Source organism: Dendrobates tinctorius, unplaced genomic scaffold (assembly GCF_039654945.1).
Source record: "Dendrobates tinctorius isolate UK_male_01 unplaced genomic scaffold, ASM3965494v1 ptg000062l, whole genome shotgun sequence".
NCBI lineage: Eukaryota > Metazoa > Chordata > Amphibia > Anura > Dendrobatidae > Dendrobates > Dendrobates tinctorius.
Window position 1 is genome coordinate 28865519 of NW_027361730.1, and position 6000 is coordinate 28871518.

A 6000-nucleotide genomic window follows, 5' to 3' on the forward strand; every position below is an offset into this window, starting at 1 on the left:
GCGTACTGTCAAAAGGACGCATGCGCCGCCAAACGCATACTGCGCATGGCCTGCGTCCCCAGTGATAAAGATAGGGGACGCATGCAGCGTCATGCGCCCATAGGCGGAGCTACCAGAGGAGGTGCGGCAGGGGCGGGGCTTAGCAGCGGCCTGAAACGCTAATGTGAAACCACCCTAAGATGTGGTGAAGGAGGACATTATGCCAAGGATTGCCCATGGTCACAGGCGTTTGGGTTAAAAGACAGGAGGTTGCCAGTGCGGGATGACTGGTAATCGTGACACAGAGGAGGCCAAGATCAGCTGTGGCAAAGAATACTTAGTACCACATGTGTAACCCTCAGGGGTTAACACTAGGACTACTGGACTCGTGACCCCGCCTAGAACTACTGAAAGGAGTCATTTTGACTCCTTGCTTGTTTTCGTTTATTTTTAGAGTTTCATTTGTGGTTATTTATTAATAATTATATTTTTTGTAATGTATTATTATTGTGAGATCCAACAGTAATGCTTTTGATTGTTTTTTTTCTGCTTTTCTTATTTTTCTACAGAAAATAACAATAATTATAATAGACGTTTTTCAAACATTTTTTTTATTCAAGTGCACACATATAAACAACAACTGAAGAACAAAAAGCAGAGAAAATGTAGGTGGAGGAGCATAAAAATGAAAATATGGCGCAGAATTCACCTTCTAAACATTTGGTGTTTCGCATTTTAGGCATTGGCTTTGATTTATGGCAGTACATTGCCCACACAAAGACTTACCACAAGTCTTACAATTGCCGACAGATCTATTTTTCTTGCACTTTTCTTTGATCTGGCAAAATTTTGTTTGAACCATCACTTCTGAGCATGTAGAAACTTGGGACGTGGAACCCTTTTCCCTATCTGTGACATAAGGACCACTCAACTCTCACAAGCGTTTGCAAAAATGCCTTGCGTGACATTTTTTGGTGGGTAATCTCCTTGAATATTATCCATGCATTTATACCCGCAAAGTCTAAGGCATTTTCAAATGCATGAACAGGCCATCTCCTTGTGCATGTTCGTGTGGTATATTTTCGTGCCATCTGATCCACTACATCTACTCCATATTTTGTTTCATTGTAAAACTTTACCGTTTCTGGAGTTTTTTTAGCGGAATCAGACGCAACAACAACATCTGGATGGACGGAACTCAAAATGACAACATTTTTGTTGGGCTTTCCTTGATATACTGTAAGTGTAAAATTGTCTTCATTTCTAAACACTTTAGTGTTGTACAATTCCTCTTTCATGGATTTTATTTCTTTAGGCACTTCTCGCCTTATCTTGTTCAGTGTTCCCACGATGGTTGTTCCTTTGCTTTTTAGCTGTTTAGCTAATTTTACTGAAGTAAAATAATTATCGGTTGTAACATTGCGACCTTTTTTCAAAAACGGGTCCAATAACTTCATTACCACATGGTCAGCTAAACGGTCCTCAGCACGGCGTGTGTCATCTTTTGCCTAGATAAGGGAAGCCATTTGCCAGATATTTGCTCTCCTTATCAACAGCTAGCCAATATTTGTGGCCATATTTATCTGGTTTGGAAGGCATGTACTGCGTGAATGGACACCTAGTTTTGCTTGGGAAAAGTTGCTCATCCACCGTTATGTATGGGCCAGGTTTGTAACACGCAATACAATTTTCAATAAACCTGTCCCACACAGTAGAAAATAGAGCAAACTTGTCCGTTTGCAGTCTCTCCGATCGAGTAGATTTCTCATCAAATCTGATAAGATAAGAGCCTAGAGTAAACAAGCTATTTTGTTCAGTATTACACAGTAATACAAGCAGGTAAAACACAAGGAAAATGTGAAAAGTTGACATGTAAATTGAACTACATCTATATGAACATCAGGGTAAATAAGACAGAGTGAAAAAATTATGCACAAAACTTTATAGCAACATTTAGTGACAAAAGGACCTCAAAATATAGTAGGGAGTCAAAATGACTCCCTTCAGTAGTTCTTGGTAAATTTTGAAAAAAACGCGCAAATTTTTCACCAAAATTATTTATTCTCACAAAATCTTTTTTCACATCATATTTGAGGAAAAGTCACCGTGTTTCAAGCCGGAATTCTGAAAAATGTAGTCACAGAAGAGAAATAAAAAACGAAAGGAGTCAAAATGACTCCATCAGTAGTTCTAGTGTTAAATCAATAGCTTGGAGGATTTCCATTCAAAATAAAACAGCCTTAAATAATCCATTAAAATCTAAGACATCACATAAACAACACATAAACAAACATAATAGTGCTCGTGCGTATAAGTGCTCATTTAAAAAATGGTTCGGTCTCACCATTAATCATGGACATAAGCGCCCTGGCCTATTTTTCAGAGGTCCCCTGCCGGGTATTCGGGTCCATATAGCAGCATAAGACAGTGTAAGAAAAAGGAGGTTAATAGGGTTACGGGTATGCAGTTTTCCCTATCCTCCCTGTCGTGCCCAGGTATTACTCCTGCCCTTACAAGGACAGGCCCCAAATGGACCCTATACTGTCAACCCCATTCCTCAGAAGGGGTATTAGCTCCCTATGCGTTTCCTCTCCAATAGTGGGGATTCATCAGGGTAGTTATATAATTAGATATAAGGGGGGTTTGAATATATTTGTCCATAAAGAAGGGGTCCCGCAATGGCTGGGTACCTCAACCAGCAGAGTGACTGCCCATATCACTGCCAAAAAGTAAGTCCCATGGATAGATGGTGTAGTTTCCTTAAATAGACCATCCCACACACACAAGTCCCACCTCCGGCATCTGACCTCATCTAAACTAGTCAAATCAGTGGCTGGAAGGGAACAGGTATATGTAAGAAGCCCATTCATAGGTAAAATAGTAAAAGGTCAGTAAACCCACCCCTATATTCTCTTATATTTACTAAAAATTTGCCCAAACTCAAAAAATAAAATCAGCACAGCAATCACTTATCGATTCCAAACATAAATTGCCATGCCTCGACATATTTCTCAGAATAGAAGACAGTTGCATGAGGCCATCGTTATAGATTAATCATGGAATGCGGATAGAGTGTCCCTCACAATGGGGTACTTGTGTCAGATATCCTCTAGCCTATACGCCACTGGTATCACAGTGTTCACACAGTAAGGTCTCAGGTTGAAAGTAATCGCGGCTACCGCGATATAACATTCTCTATGAAATGAGCGCCGCTACAGTCGCGGTAAATACGGATAGTGAGGTCACTCATCAGTGGTCACAGTTGATTCACTGCTGGTCGTGCGAGATGACACCCCTCGGGTGTGAACGCTGCTAAAATCGCAGCAAGTTCACATAATGAGATCTCCAACCGGAGGATGACCGCAAATACCGCAATGCCTCATCTAGGTTACGTTGGAGATTTCTGTTTTGACCGCCCTGTGGGGCAGACCAAACATAATTACAATGCCACAGCATTGCTGCAATTCAGAAGATATATAACTTACAATTATATCATATATCTTTTTTCTGCCCAGTGGAGCAGATCAGGCCGCAAGTCTAATGATATATCGCTTCAGATTAGAACCAGTGATTCTATTTATTACCCTATAGGGCGGAACTGGGCATGATCATGTATATATACCAACCGCCCATATAGTGAGCTCATAGAGAAGAAAAAAAAAAAGGTTGAAGTCAGCTCACCTTTCTTTCTCACCTTTTTTCTACTATAGTGAGCTAATAGTTCACAACACATGGGGCAAAGAGAGGGGGCACATGTAATCAAAGAAAAATATAAGAGACAAAATATTTTAAATCTACATGCTCGGTACATATGAAAAATTCCTGTCAATTATTGTGCATGTAATCTCATATATGATAATAGAGATCTTTAAACCAATTACTGCTCTGCTTATATTATCAATTCACCTTCATGGCATAGATCTTAAGGCCCCATCACACATAACGACTCACCATCGATCCTGACAACGATATCAACGTGTCAGGATCGCTGGTGAGCTGTCAAACAGACAGTTTCACCAGTGATCAGCACAGCGTGCGGCGTCGCTGTGTTCATTAGTTACCAGCACGCTGACGCACGTCCCTTGGATACCGATGTGTACGTTAGTTACCAGCTGATCGCTGGTCTCCCGCCTGTCACGCAGCGATGCCTGCTGGCCAGCGGGAGACCAGCGACCAAAGAAAAGTCCAGGGCTTTCCTACAGCAATCAGCGATACCGGCAAGGTGAGATCGCTGGTGAGATCGCTGTTGTTTCACAAAACTTGTGACTCAGCAGCGATCTTGCTAGCAAGATCGCTATGTGTGACTGGGCCCTTAAAGAGTGTCAGTAATCCCACAGATGTAGTACATTCATCCTGCTTCCTGGGAAGAGAATAAAACCCATATTACTGATTCCCCATAGGTGTCAATGGTGCATGATATATAATTGCATGGAGAAAGGGGTTATCTCTTGACAAATATCAGTAATCCCATGGAAGTAATACATTCATCCTGCTTCCTGGGAAGGGAATAATTAAAACCCATATTACTGATTCCCCATAGGTGTCAATGGTGCATGATATATAATTGCACAGAGAAAGGGGTTATCCCTTGGCAGAGGAGGCCCCAGAAGCAAATCCAAATCCCACCAACCCCCAGAACAGTGCATGAGGTAAAACAACTGCATCAGCACTATCCCCAAGTGCCCCAAGTGTGTTCCCGTCTACAACAGCTGCAAGAGACACAGGGGAATCAGTTACTTAATGCTCAGTGCGGAGGTCTAACGTCATACTCCCGGGAGGATTCCTCGGTCAGTAAAGATAGCCTCATCAGCCTAATCTGTGAAAGGTGCCATATACAGTGCCAGCTAGATGGACTCCTGGTAAAAGCACTGTGGGACACAGGAGCCCAAGCAAACCTTTTAAATGAAGAATGGAGAAGATACCACCTGCCACATACCTGCCTTTGGTTGCTAAAGAAACTCTTAGGACCAGTGGAACTCCATGGCAAAGCCGTCAACCAGATCGAAATTCCTTTTAAAGGCTGGGTGGAAGTGACTTTCCAACTCAGGGCCATGAAGAGCAGCAACACTATCGAGCTTTTGGTACCTTTTCTCGTGACCAGTGATCAGGACGTGGCAGAAGATCCTATCCTGGGTTATAATGTAATCAGTGAGGTCATCACGAACCACAAGTCAGGGACACTGATGATGGATGCAATTGCCATATTGTTCGCCTTATCCAACGCTGTGGCAGAAGACGTGATTCATAGAGTAAAGAAAGCAAAGAATACAAAAGACCTGAAAGAAGTCAAGGTAGGCCTGCGCCCAACCATTATCCTTGCAAACCAAATGGTGAGAGTGAGGTGTGGAGTCCGGGTGGAACCGAGGAGAAAAGTCCAGAAGAGACTGTTCGTGCCAAAAGACTCCTCTGAACTTCCAGAAGGTGAGACTGTGCTTACGATTCCAACTTGTGGATTTGTCCGAGTGACAGTGCCGGTGATGAATACTGTGAAACATGAAATTAGACTGGAACCAAAAACTGTGCTAGGTCACATCGAAATCGTCAAAGCGGTATACCAGCCGGTGTGAGACCTGTCAAGTGGTCTACCGTGAATTCAGTCCCCTCACCAAGGAACAGGCATTTGGGTCGCCCTCAGTCCCAGGGCTGTGGAGTACTCGGTACCAGGCCGGTATCAATGTGATGTGTCACAGCAGCAGTGACCCGGTCCGTGGCCCTGGGCGCCCAAGTCAATGGTGGTTTGTGATATAGTTTATGTGATGAAATAGTTTGTGACGCCACCTGTTTTGTTTGGCAAGCAAGATGTTAAGCCCACGCTGCGTGCAGATCCTCTGGGGCTGATGGTGTGTTGCAGCAAAGATGGTGTAGCTCCCCACAGGTGAAGCTGTAACCCCAGGGCAGTGTATAGGCACTGGTAGTGTAGAGGAGGACACCCAGATGTAGCAGTGCTGACGGTGTTGGTGCACAATGACTGGAAGACACCAGGGCTTGTAGTTTCAAAGCTTTACTCACAGTTCGTAGTAC